Source organism: Octopus bimaculoides, chromosome 1, assembly GCF_001194135.2.
Source record: "Octopus bimaculoides isolate UCB-OBI-ISO-001 chromosome 1, ASM119413v2, whole genome shotgun sequence".
NCBI lineage: Eukaryota > Metazoa > Mollusca > Cephalopoda > Octopoda > Octopodidae > Octopus > Octopus bimaculoides.
Window position 1 is genome coordinate 16692035 of NC_068981.1, and position 15560 is coordinate 16707594.

The window sequence follows — 15560 nt, forward strand, 5'->3', positions numbered from 1 at the left end:
ATATATATATATATATATATATATATATATACATATATATACACACATTACATTATATTATTATTATCTGTATGTGTATACGTATGTATAATATGTGTACATATACAAGTGTGGTGTTTTAGGTATGATTAACTCAAAGAAAGTGGTCGCTTATTATATATTACTGTGGATAAGAGAATGTCTACTGCTTAGTTTCATTTCAGGCGAGAATTCTTAGGCAGAAGAGACCCTGACAGCCGGAAACTATGTGTGGGTCACTGAAAATTCTTGCAATAAACAAAATGATATATACATGCATGCATATACATCATACATACATACACACACACAGACACATACACAGATAGGTAAATGTGTGTGTGTATATGTGTGTGTGTGTGTGTGCGTGTGTGTGTGTGAGTGTGTGCGTGCGTGCGTTTGAGACAGGTTCCTCTAACGAGTCTACGAAGCATTAAGTTGCATGGGTTTGATTCAAACTGTTTTTGAAACCTGATATTTTTGTGGTAAGTAAAATAGAAAAAAAAATGCATAATCGGCACAGTATGTCTCGCTGATAACAGGATCGAAGAGGAAGAAGAAGAAAAACTGAACAGTTGTGATGAATTGAAGTAGGAAATACGCAGGTTGTGGGCAATGAAGATGGCGGACGTGATACCAGTTGTGGCAGCTACGAGAGTCAAACATAAAGGTTATCCCTATTGTCACCGGAGCATTGAGTTCAATACCACCTAATCTGAAAAAAAAAACATCTGAAAGCGTTAGAGATACCCTACAATCTAGATGTATTGCAAAAGTCGGTATCACTTGGAACTGCACGCATATTTCGTAAAGTACTGTTTGTTTGAGGTCTTTGTTGTGACTTGAGAAATAGTACAAACCCCCGGTAGACACAGTATCTTCAATCAACAACCTCAAGATATTGAATGCTGTGCGATGTGTATAATAATAATAATAATAATAATAATAATAATAATAATAATGATAATAATAATAATAATAATAATAATAATAATAATAATAATGATGATGATGATGATGACGATAATAATAATAATAATTTTAACCTTCCATATGTTCATATATTTATGATTATCTAACGCTCATATATTGAGGATTATCTCAAGTACAAGACAACCCTCACATATTTATGATTACCTCAATTACAAGACAAAAGCCGAAACTAACCAACATTTAATAATACCACACAGTAGTAGGGGCAAAGTTGGCAGATTTAAATAAATGACTGTTCTACTGTCGCCATGGCTACAAAGGTTAGCCACAACGATACAGGTGGTAACTAAAGATGAGCAATGTGGTAATAGCAAGGTTAAATTAATTGTAATGGTATTAATGGCAAGGTCGACAATAGTGGCAGAGACCACAACCGTCACATCTACCACAATACAGGGCTCAATACTAATAATTTTAACGTAGCACAAATGTCTAACGAAGGGAAAAGGAAAGGAGATCCAGACTGGGGTCGAAAAGTCCTCCACTGGCACAAACTCTTCTCCAAATACGAACCTGGATGGTCACTTGAACGGCTAAACTGCCCCAACTAGAGCCCTTCAAATCCACCACCACATCCACCACAGAAAGAAAAATGTAAGAGGATCAAATGGACCCCATAAGAGTATACAGAAGCAATATACGCCTATTACCATGCATGAGGCAGGCTACCTAAAGAGAAACACAACGCACACTCCTATCAAACATGGTGAACACGAAATCAAGACAGCAGACTATATTTGGACGAAATCAAATTAGCAAATGTTAGGAGAGGTATCTTCAGAAATTAAAGACTCACAGATAATGAAATAACTGCGATCAAACATGCAGCGGAAATGGCCTAAATATAAGATGGAAAGGAAATAAAGAACCAGACGAAGAGAGAAAGTCCCCATGAGTCTCAGTTGAAAGATTACCATTTTGCCAGAACACGCAAACGTCTGGAGAAATAAGTTGTAATTAACTTGATAAAGATAGCGAGGAAAGTGGTAAAGAAACGATATTTGAAGACTACAAATCTACTGAAGAACATAGAGAGTCTATGATTGAACTGAAGCAGGAAGTACTGAATAAGCTTGCAGTCGTAAGACACGCCAATATACGTGATAGAGACATAGTTCATAAACTCTCAAATACAATCCAAAGTAGAAAACCAATTGAAATTGGAAACTACGTAACAAAAGAAATTATACAAGAATTAAAACCAGATCTCACTGAATTGAATGAAATTATTTACGCAGCTACTAAGAAAATTTAAACCAGTTGTATGCCTCTGAATAAATAAAGAAATACAAACCCGAGAAGAGTTCCAAACTGGAAAAGTAAAATTGAAAAAGTGATTGAAATAATGAGAGGTGAAATATCAATATTGAATGAACGAATCTGTGGAAACAATGTAAAAACCAGAAAAGGAAGAACGATGAAGAGAAAACATAGACTCTCACCAAGAGAACTACTTTCAGCAAAAGAAACACTGCAATAAAAATCCGAGCAAAGGTTCAAAGAATACGAAGATTGAGAAGAGAAATAAATTTAACAAGCAAAATAAGCTGTTCACATCCAATGCGAAAACATTCTACAGAGAAATAGGGACGAGAAAATAACCGTTGAAAACCCCGCCCCCGCCATGGAAGAAGTTGCAAACGTCTGGTAAAATATCTGGAGTAATGAAAAGACTGATAATAAAAATGCAGACTGGGTTACACGAACAGATGGATCCTACCAAAACTTACGAGAACAAGCATGGAAAGACGTCACAATAGCAGACCTAAGGGTGACACTCACGAAGGCTCATAAGTGGAAATCTTCTGGTAATGATAGGGTGCCAAATTTCTGGTTCGCCTCACTCCTGTGTGCACACGAAAAGTTAGTCCAGTTATTCCATGAAATTATAGGAGATCCTACGAAAACACCTGATTGATTAGCAAGATGTATTACTTACCTACTTCCGAAAAGTAATGAAACCAAATTTCCCCAAAACTAGCGATCCTTAACATGTCTGTCTACCGCGTATAAAGTTTTAACATCCATCCTCGTGGGAAAAAACATACAAATTTATGGAACAGAACAATATTTTCCCGGTTAAACAAAAAGGGTGCCGACGAGGCTCATATGAATGCAAAGACCAACTCTTAATCAATCGCATGATCCTTGAGAACTGTCATAACAAGCGCAGAAATCTCAGTTCTGCATGAATTAATTATAAAAAGGCCTTCGACAGCACACCGCATCGACGTATTTTGAAATGACTGGATATCTTCAAAATTTTTCCTGTGCTTTCAAAATTCCTGAAGCACCACATGTCAATGTAGAAAACCAATCTGTATTATTATCAACTGCAGCATTTTCGAAGGTGACTCACTTTCACCTTTAATTTTCTGCATAGCATTAATACCCCTTACAAGTGAACTCAACAGAACAGGGTATGGCTATAAAATTGGCGACAAGAAAATAAGTCATCTATTTTATATGGATAACTTAAAACTCTATGGCAAAGACGATAATGAGCTTGAAGGACTATTACGTACTGTGAAAGCATTCAGTGATGACATTGGGATGGAACTGGTCCTTGATAAATGTGCCAAGGCAACTTTCCAGGACGGGAAACTGAAGACCTTACTTCCAGTGGGTTGGATGCTGACATAGCTATAAAAGAACTCGAGCAGGAACTCACAAATACCTCGGAATAAATTATGGCTCTGACATTTAGCATGCAAGTATGAAAGAGGAGATCAGGAAGGAGTGTTACAGGAAAGTTCCAGCAGTCCTAAAATCCGTGTTAAATGCATGTAACAAGGTGTTAGCTACAAATTCGTTAGCAGTTCTGGTTGTTATTTACATGAACGAAATAAGGAAGATTGACAAGAAAACCTTTAAGATGCTAACTTTCAGCAAGTTGCACCACCCAAAGGCAGACGCACATCGTCTTTACCTATCCAGAGCCCAAGGAGGTCGAGGCTTGAACCAATTTGAAATCTCGTACAAAACCACGACAATTGGACTGGAAAATATCTTGAAACATCTAACGACTGGATGCTAAAGCTCGTTGAAAACCGTGAAATACGCCAAAAGCTACCTTCTGTTACGAAGGAGAGCAAATGTGAGTTTATGCATAATACCTAGGTTGAAGTGCATGAGGGAAGTGTAGCAACTGTAGTTGCAGAGTAGGTGAAATCAATTGAACAATTGGCTGATAGGTGGGAACAAAAAAAAACATCTGTATGGCAAATATGTGGCCCGTAACAAACAAGCTGATGTAGACCAGGAGCTCAAAGCGAAAGGCAGAAAGCGAACACTTTATCTTTTCTGCACAAGATCAGATGTTATTGACGCGGAATTATCAAGCCAACGTGATGAAAAATGGTGTAGACTCAAAGTGCCGGTACTGCAACGATGGGATTGAAACCGTGAACTGCCTAATCTTTGTAAGGTTTTAGTGCCTGCAGAGTACACATCAAGACATATCAGAGTTGACCAATATCTACATTGGATAATGTGTCAGTATTAATAAATCATAACTGCTGACAAATGGTACAAACACCACTCTGAGGCTGTAATTGAGGTAGAAAATATAATTATTCTTTAGGGCTTCCCAGTATGTACAAATCGGACCATCAAGGCGAATAAAACAAATATTGTTGTGAAACATCAAAATAATAAAGTCTGTTTATTGATTGACATGAGCATACCCTGTGATCATAATATCTCCGCAAAAGAATTTGATAAGCTCAAAAGATATAAATATCTACTAATCGAAATCGAAAAGATGTGGCATCTCAAGACGGTTACAATACCAGTGATTGTAGGAGTGTTCAAAAAAGGAAGTCAAAATTATTTAAGAATGATCCCTGGCTTACCATCCATGCAGGAAGTGCAAAAGATTGTCTTAAGGGGTATTTCACACGTTTTGCCAAATGCATTGTCGTTGTAAATTGTCTTTCCTTTTCCTCCTTTATTTTATTTATCTACTTTTCTATTTTGTATTTTTTTCCTTTTCCTCTCTGTCTTCCTCATTTCTCTATCACATGACTCTGTAAATGAACAATCTCGTGTGTTTGTTTTAATGGCCTACCGATGTAGGTTTCTCTGACCTAGGTGTCGAAAATGATAATAATAATAATGAATGCTCTGATGCAGTACCAGGCAGTGGCTCTCATAGCTTCTGATCTTAATTGACTGGATGTGTTATCATGTACATTTTTTTTGTCTTTGTATTAAAGTCGGGCTACAGCAAATATTCTGCTCAATACCACAGATATGCTTGACCTTAACACGTTGAGAAGGTCCCTTAGTGGCTGACAATATGTGCATCTCTGATCACGAGCAGAAGTAGTGGGGGAGCATCATAGTCATGTGTTGAGAGGAATTCTTTGGGGTTTGGATAATTCACCTTTGGTAGCATGGGCGTTTTGTTCAACATCCTTAAACAATCCTTATTCAGGGATTTTTTGATCAGGATAGGCTACTCGACCGGAAGAAAATTCTAACTTGGCCCCAACTGCTAGGTCACGCGCTGCTTACTTTCATATGAGAGATCATTTTGTCGCGTACACATGGCTGTGGTGCATGTGCCTGGTGTACCCTTATCGAATGGGTAGTCATGATGGGTATACTGGGCTTCGTATATTTCACCCAAGCGTCACTTTGATGGCATGCACTGCTTTCTCACTCAACAATAATAATAATAATAATAATAATAATAATAATAATAATAATAATAATAATAATGATGATAATAATAATAATAATAATAATGATGATAATAATAATAATAATAATAATAATAATAGACACATACATACATACATACATACGTACATACATACATACATACATACATACATACGTACATACATACATACATAGATTTTATGCAATACATTCAATATGGTGATTACACTAATGCGTAGTATAAATGATTTATCTACAAGTATATGGAAGCAAAATTCACTAAGAAGTACGCTTGTTAATTAATATTAAATCAAATGTCACGTAGGAAGTATATGATAGTTAATTCCGTTGTTACTCGGAGTTTCTGTACACCTAGAGTCGATCGACGAGCGTCGAGATTGTCTTATTCCTCAGTTAATTCCCTCCTAATGAATACTCAAAACTGATACACTCACACATGGATATATGTACGCATGCATGCGTGTATGTATGTGCGTGTATCGGTTTGTTTGTTTGTTTGTTTGTTTGTTTGTTTGTTTGTTTGTTTGTGTGCGTGTGGTCGTTTGTGTGTCTGCGTCTGTGTGCGTGCTGTGTTCGTAGATGTATAAATTGAGAGCTATTTCGCTGCATTATTTATACTTTGCAGTGGTGAAGATTGTGTTGGATGTTATTAGCTGTTAGAAGGTGAAAAAAAGAAAATGTCACAAGATTTAATGTCAATAATGGGAGTTAATGTACTAATATTAATCTTGATAGTATTTACTTAAGGTAAATAGTGTGACCATAATTCTCTAATGGAATAAATCCATTATCATTGGGTCAATGGCATCAGATAATCTTGTTAGTGAAGCGGTTTTAGGTAGATTACTGTTCGCTATATTAAAAATTCTCATTGTTGACCTTCCATGAACAAGCATGTCTACTCTTATCATGAAATACCACCGCTGAGTGTGACGCTACACGGTTACTCGACCACTCAGAAATAACAGCCAAATATTGTATGAATATCTATTTCTACTACTATTATCTAATGCTGCGTATAAGAGAGCTTCTTCATGGTCACAAGATCTCCTAGATATAACAGCCAAATACATTTCAATATGCCGTTTGTCGACTTCGGGGTGTTGATTTCTTCTTAGGTAATGTGTTACGAGATGTATGGCGTCTGAAACGAAAGTAGGAGTATATGGTGCATTGACATTGTTCATAGATTTTCTCGATCAGAGATAATCTAGGAGTTACACCAGCAATACGAATAATGTATGGAAACCACATTAATGGTCCCTATACAACGCATTAATTTCAAACTTCTTATTTCAAAACAATCCAAAATAAGGAGACAAAGTACCATAGCTGGTAGAGTGCAAGACTTTAAACGCATTAGGGTATACTTTTTTGTTCAGCCTCATTTTGAAATCAAACCCTTCGATGGTCGATTTGCAGCTCAACTTTCTGAAGCCTAAAAATTCTTATAGGTTTTACAATAGTAAATTCAATAAAACATTCAGTTCCATGGATATTTGATGACATTTTCCCATGTGCGAAATCACCATTCCTTAACGTGCAGGATTGTTTTCTCGCTGTCATTTTAGAATCAATAGATATCTTATGTCGAAAGGCTTTCCCTGCATCTTACTGTGACGGTAAAATTCCTGATTCCAGATGCTGTGATTGTTGGATCTACTTTCATTTTGTTCATTGTTGATCAATAAGATATGTACCAGTTAAATACTTAGGTCGCAGTAGTAATAATTTGCCTTAGTATACATCCACTTTCTTAAACGTGTGACAATTTGTCAATAACAGAACTCAATATTTACTCAGTCCTAATTCACGGTAGGTGTATTAGTCTGTTCGATTTTAAAACTATTTCAAATATTTAAAGATCAGTGCCTACGATTAAATTCAATTATCGCGATCTGTGAAAGAAGAACTAATAATGTACACCGTATCAATTGTTGTTGTTGTTGTTGTTGGCGCTCCGTCGCTTATGACGTCGAGGGTTCCGGTTGATCCGATCAACGGAACAACCTGCTCGTGAAATTAACGTGCAAGTGACTGAGCACTCCACAGATACGTGTACCCTTAACGTAGTTCTCGGGGATATTCAGCGTGACACATTGTGACAAGGCTGGCCCTTTGAAATACAGACACAACAGAAACAGGAAGTAAGAGTGAGAGAAAGTTGTGGTGAAAGTGTACAGCAGGGTTCACCACCATCCCCTGCCGGAGCCTCGTGGAGCTTTAGGTGTTTTCGCTCAATAAACACTCACAACGCCTGGTCTGGGAATCGATACGGCGATCGTAGGACCGCGAGTCCGCTGCCCTAACCACTGGGCCATTGCGCCTCCACACGGTATCAATTATATTGATAATAATGCTTCTTGTTAACAAATAAAAGCCTCAAGGTTAGAATTAGCAGTCAACTTTATTATTTCACATCTAATTTGTCTTACATAACGGATGAATTTCATTTAAGTCGTTATTATCCACAAAGGCATGAACATCTCAACGTCCAGTTTTAGTAATGTATAACTGATGCTTCGTATCATTGTACCTCGGCATTAGAGAATTGTTAGTTATTGTTGCAGGTTCTATTGTTGTTGCCTTTTGCGTTCGTTCTTGATAAACTTAGACTCATCAATGACCTTTTACGAAATCTCATTAGTGCTTTGAAATTAGACATAATTGTGGAAGTAAAAGAAACCAAAACACTAATTCTTCGATTCTTACTTCTGAAATTATTTCTCCGATATTCTTTCCCGACTTCCTTTGTTTTTTTTTTCTTTTTTTTTCTTTTATTTTACGAAATATTTATTGAATAGGAATCGATTTTGCAATATTCATTTAAAGTTCTCTTCACATATAATTCTGCTCAATATTTTCGGAAAATATTCAGCTAATTCAATTGAAAACAAAATTGCTTCCGAGTGGAAAACTGTAAACTTAACAACTCTTCAGCATTCTCTCTTACATGGTTCAGCATCAATTCAATATTTTCTGACTCGATATTACAAACTGTTATCATTTGCTACATACGCACTCTTATTTTCTTCACACATACACACACAGGTACGCACACACACACACTCTCTCTATCTTTCTTTCTCTTTCTCTTTGTTTCTCTTTCTCTCTCTCTCCCTCTCTCTCTCTCCCTCTCTCTCTCTCCCTCTCTCTTACACACACACACACACACGCGCGCACACACACACTCACACGCTTATAAACTAAAAGAAAATGACTTTGTTTACTTCATACCTTTATCCGTTTGCAGACATTACTGTGATGTTAAAATACGAAAAAAAAAAGAGTAAAAAAAAAACAATACAAATAGAAGCGACGGAAAAATACAGAGAGATATTAGATGTGGTTGTTTGTTATAGTAGGTTAAAAAGAATGTAATTATTTACGCTAATGAAATTAGATAATTTACTATGTATTTGATTCTGTTCTCTGACTTTTTTCACTGACTGGTCATTGCAATATATCTCGTCAGTTCATTAAGTGGCCATTCACATCGTTAATGCTCCACTGAATAGTTTGAAATGTTTTGTTGTTTTTTCTTATTCTTCTTCACCTACAACTACGGTTTACTATTTTGTGGACTATGACGTGATGAAACCTAGAAATTTTGCGGTAGGTTTCATATTTTCTCACTCATTAACGAAGTAAATGAAATCACTTCAAATAAAATAACGAGAACGTTCTACACTTCACTGATTGTCAAAGACTAATAATGAGTTTGATGAGAGGTCTTTTTTCAAGTAGAGTAGGAAGATAAGTGGAACAAATTTAAACTTTCCCGAATTAGAATATACAATTTATAATGTACAGGGTAAACTAAAATCCTTTCGAAATATCTACATCAGAATTGCTCTATGAACGATAATATTTTTACATTGATTGTGGAGGAATCTGGACGAGGATAAATGCACTAATATTGAAAGTACATCTATGTCGACAAATTATATATCTGCAGAGCAAAGGAAATCTAATATTTAGTCGTAGACTTTTTAAAGGGTTTTAATATACTTGGGTGGGTTTACGACTAATTTATTAAATATGGAAGTAAAGGAGAGATGTATAACTAGTATCTGAATGTTCATCTCAGGAGATCAATGTCATTGATGCCTAATCTGTGTAGCATTGCGTTTTGTAAAATGGTGCGCATGAATCAATTTTAAAATGTTGCAACTCTACAAATAAATGACTAGATTTGCATCTTGAGTTTTCTTAGAAAGTAAGAGGTACTATTTTAAAGACGATAGGACGAGGAAAGCTGTATGTAGCTAATTAGTCACGGACGTTGTAGTCACGGACGTTGTAGTCACGGACGTTGTAGTCACGGACGTTGTAGTCACGGGCGTTGTAGTCACGGACGTTGTAGTCACGGACGTTGTAGTCACGACAGAAAGAGCAGTCATGAAAAAACGTCATCTCTGTAAAGTTGTGGTTGAGTTTAATTAAACTTTAATAACCAGTTAGTTACATAACGTTTTGTGCCTACTAACTTCCATATTTGTTTCATATCTGTGAGGAACACTACAATGGAATCATTAGTTAAGCTCTGCAGTGGCCAGTAACTAAAACGTGGGGGATATTTTCTCACTGCCTAAATTTGTGTTCAACTTTAGATACGGGTTGGTACCAAAGAGTTCATGGACTAGTTATGTTTAATACATATCATACACATGATTTATTGTGCTTCAGGGAGGTTCATATTTGTCTTCATTATACATCAAGATAGTGTACAGCAATAAAATTTTCATGATGACGTACTACAATTTAAATTCCTTGATAGTGCAACGCAATTCTTTTTTCTGAATGGTATAGTGTGAAATATTTAACTTGATGAAGCCGTCAATGTATTGGTGCTGCCGAAAGAACATCTTACTCTATCCTATTTGGAGGATGTGTTCAGAATCTCTATGTCAACGGGTTATACTTATAATAAGGTTATGGTTGAAGTTTGGTATAAAGTTAAGTCAGAATTCAGCAAAGTCAGACATGATAATCATTGGGTGTAACCCTAATTTTGAAATTGAAACGATAGAAGAGCTTGGCAAAGACAGAATCTAAGCCAATGGGGCATTATTTGCATGGAAATTTCATCATTGGTCGCTTTTTATGATTGGAGAGATTGATTAAGATTTTTTTGACAATACGTAAATAACAGTGAAAACCATTAAAAGATGAATTAATATCAGGAAGTTGAAGACAAAACGTAGAGGAAATGCCATCACATTCTCTGTTGGTGTGGAACTTAAAAGTTGTTTTAATTTAAAGATTGATTCCTGGAGGATTATGAAAAACTGATAGAGACCCAAGATAATAGAATGCAACAAACGAAATATTGTGATTAATTCGAATGTTAATGAGTTTGTAGATCAAGTGATGTACAAAATCTATTTCTGCTTTCCTGATGATTGATTGAAGCATTAAAGCTAGTAATAGATATGCTCCATTTGCCAGTGGCTGTGGCTGGTATCTTCTCCAAAGGATGTAAAGAGATTGCTCTTTAACTGTAGATCTTAAATGGTGCTACAACTGGAGCATTAGGACTTGTAAGCTTTGCCTTTGTGAGGGATGCTGGAGAATCATACCTAAGAGAGTAGCGATCACAAGCTTTGATGACTTACATTCATCAGATACCTGGCACATTTTCTGCATCAGTCAGCATATAACTGACAGGGCTGTGTTCAGTACTATGGCCTGCTATACAAGAGAGTAAATTTCGTGTTATGCGGCAAAATCATGAGAGGAGTTGTCCATCATAAAACAGTCGTCAGATGTTTTATCTGAGGAGTGAGCAGAAGTTGAAATCGAGCAAGAAAGTGGTTAGTTGTGTTTGAAAACTCTGTTTCAGGTATGTGCACGGGTACATAGGCATTGATCTACAGGTACTTAACAATGGCAAACGATTTACTTTCATTAATGGCGGGCAGTTGTGTAGTAAATTCAACGAGAATGATGAGAAAGAGAAAGGTGAGGTGAATTAAATGTCTTCAATGCTTCATGAAATAGGATCAAATGACAGCTGATATTTGGTGTCGTTCAGTAGGAGGTGTAAAAATGAAATGCATTTAGCGCAATGAATTAAAGAAATTTCCAAACTAACTGGAAATTATCCAAGTTCTGAGTTGTAAGATAAATGCATTCATTTCGCTCTAATGTAACTTCTTATCGTAGTGTTGTTGTTTTTTGTTTGTTTCTTTGTTTGTTTGTTTTGCTGTTGTTTTTACTTATATGCAGCCCTAGTCTCTCGGTACTACTTTTGTTTATTGTTTTGGAAATACGAATAAATAAATAAATAAATAAATTTTTCCACATACTTTTAGATGTATGAGAATAGAGTACCAAGTAGTAAAAGATGTCCATTTTGCATACTTGCATGTTTAGCTTTCATTCCAGAAGGTTCCAGAACTGGCAGAGTCGTTTAAGACATCGTGCCGTATACTACAAAATTAAAAAATTAAAAAGAAATGATGTTCTGGCATTAAAAAGAAATTCGATCTCACAGACTCTATGCGTTCTAGATGATCTGTTCAGTTCGATGACAATTATTAGAACGAAATCATTCAAAAGGGTCCGCGCCGATACTCTGTGGAATTGGCCCAGAAGATGTGACTTCCATGATACAATCGTCCGCCACCTTCACTCGAAGGATAAGTCACAAAAACTTGGTACTTGAGTACAACGAAAGAGACAACCTTCAGCACTCTCTCACCCTGTCAGGTACTCACTCAACTCCAGGATACTCATGGATACAAGCAAAGATTTATTTATCTCATCGTCACTGGCGATGAAAAACGGTGGGTTTTTTTGGGTTTTTTTGTCAATATGAAGCAGAGGAAATAATGTCCTGTGAAGTAGGTAAAACCTCGAGTCAAGCAACCTCTATATTCTCATAAGAAAATGATTTGCATTTTTGTGGAATAGGGAAGGGCTAATCCTCTACGAAATGCTTGAAAAACAGCACACAGTCAATGCACAGCATTATATTCAGAAAATGCACCGCTCAGCGAGGCAATGTCGCTCATACTATCCGACCAGCGATATAGCATGTGTTTTCACGACAATGCTCACCCCTACCCACCATCTTTAATATGAACAAAAATGCTGTTCAAGAGCTCGGTTTGGTAGTCCTACAACGTTTCTGTATTTTCTGATATAGCATCTGAAGATTATTACCTTGTTTGCTCGTTCGCCAGAAGTGTACGAGGCATTGCATACAGTAACGACGTGGAGCTGAAATCGTGACTCGATGACGTTTTCGAGACAAGACTCAGGGATTTCCATTGTCAAGACATTGACAAGCTAGGAGAACTTGACAAGAAATCACGAGCAATTGTTGATGAAAAATGAGGATTAAAATAAACAGGAAAGAAAACAAATTTATCTGACAACCTAATAAGAGATAAAAGTGGGACAAAGAACTGAGTCTACATAAGGATAGAATATTCTTTCAAGAAAGAAATCCGGACATGTTGGGTTTAGATTAAGTAACAAGGATAGGTTAGAAATGGAAGAGTAAAGATTTATTTCAGACCGAAGTATGCAAGTTAGGCGTTTTACATATTTCAATCAGGAAAGTAAGAATGAAGAAGTTATCCCCAAAACGGAAATCTGATCCAAGAGCTTTCAGCAGAATGGACCCTTCTAAAGGCACCTAAGAAGCAAATTGCTGATGCTAAACCGTTTGACGGATCGAGTTAACTACTCATACTAGGTATGGCGAAATCATAGGGCAAACAAAAGCAACAGCTACGTCAAGATTACACTACCTCATTCTACACATATGCGTTGATAATTTTTTTTATCGACCTTGAAAGGATGAAATGCAAAGATAACTTCAATGAGATTTGATCCTGAGCGCAGAGGTTCGCAACAAATACTAAGAGTTACTTTATTCAATGCTCAAAATATTCTGTTTGTGTGTAGTTGGATGTGTGCATGTGTATTAGTGTGCGTGTACGAGTGTGTGTGTGTGTGTGTGTGTGTGTGTGTGTGTGTGTGTGTGTGTGTGTGTGTGTGTGTGTGTGTTCCTGTGTGTGCGAATAGGGTTAGGTTTGAGCGAAGTCCATAGATATATATGAAGAGGGTGGAAAATTGTCCAGTGTTGCAGTAGGTAGGTCTATGTTATTTGATGTCATTCATTTTTCTAGAATAAATCAAATAAGATTACACTGGAGTGTTCCAATAAAATTCAATTGATTCAGCCATTCAGACAGATGATATCTGAGCTGAAGTTAATCTAAAGAAATTATTCTTGGAAATCGAATTCTTTCGAAGCAAAGAAATCAAAATAAATCATTATAGAGTGGAAAAGGTCATCTGATTCAGTAAGATAATATCATATTTTTAGATACGTAGGACTTAAATATGTTCTGAAAATCGGCGTTTAGAGCGTTAAGGGAAAATGGAATGGTTTTCGCATAGCATCGATGCATAAAGTATTACATACTTTTGATTCGAATACGTCAAATACGACTATCTACCTTGTGTCTAAATTGTTATGCATATATCAATATTTATGAGCGAAGGACACACATAAACATATAATATGCATATATGTAAATATATACTCATTCATGTATGAATGTATATACATATATATGTAGGTATATATGCAGGGTATATAGGAAGAAAGCGATATAGAGGGAAACATTGGTAGATACTCATGTATGAGTGAATATATTACCACTTGAACTGGACTTTATTGCCTTTGTATATAGTTGAAACACATTAAACTGCAATGTTTCGGGTGCAAGATATACTCATTGAATTTCGATATAATTGCATAAGATGTTTTAATTTAGCGTATTTATGTGTCTATGTATTTGTCTATATACATATATATATATACATACACACTTATATATACATATATATGTGTATATATACGTATGTATATATATATATATAAATGTGCTTGTGTGTGTACTTGTATGTACGTATGTATGCAGCTATGTACGCACATGAATGTGACTGCTCGTGTATGTAGGAGTAATTGGTTATCACGCTTGAGATGTATGCATATGTACTGTGTTCATTCTGTGTTTATAGATGAGTATATATTGCTTGTTGTTCTATCATTCTAGGTTTCACTTCACATAACTTGATATCGTATACATAATATATATGATAGCAAGTTATCTGATGTGAAACCCCAAATGATACTACGTATAGAGATGGTGTTACCAGACAGATCCCCTTGCCTCCTACTACTAATGCGCGTGGTCATATGTTAGTAGTAGCTAATGCATCCATAAAGGTGGTGGGCCGCAAGAATAGTTAGCACGCCGGTCAAAATGCTTAGTACTATTACTTCCGGCACCTTAAATTGTGAATAAAAATCCCAGTTAGTCAACCTTACTTTTCGATTGATAATGGAACCATTATTCAAAGCAGAGTTCCAGGAATAAACACGCAGATAGCAACGTACGTATATCTTTACTTGCATGTACACACACACATATATATATATGTGTGTTTGTATATATCTCTTTCTCTTTCTCTTTTACTTGTTTCAGTCATTTAACTGCGGACATGCTGGAGCACCGCCTTTAGTCGAGGAAATTGACCCTAGGACTTATTCTTTGTAAGCCTAGTACTTATTCTATCGATCTCTTTTGCCGAACCGCTAAGTTACGGGGACGTAAACACACCAGCATCAGTTGTCAAGCGATATTGGGGGGGGGGGACACAGACACACAAACATATACACACACTTACATAGATATATATACATATGTACGACAGGCTTCTTTCAGTTTCTGTCAACGAAATCCAATCACAAGGCTTTGGTCGGTCCGAGGCTATAGTAGAAGACACTTGCCGAAGGTTCTACGCAGTGGGAATGAACCCGGAACCATGTGGTT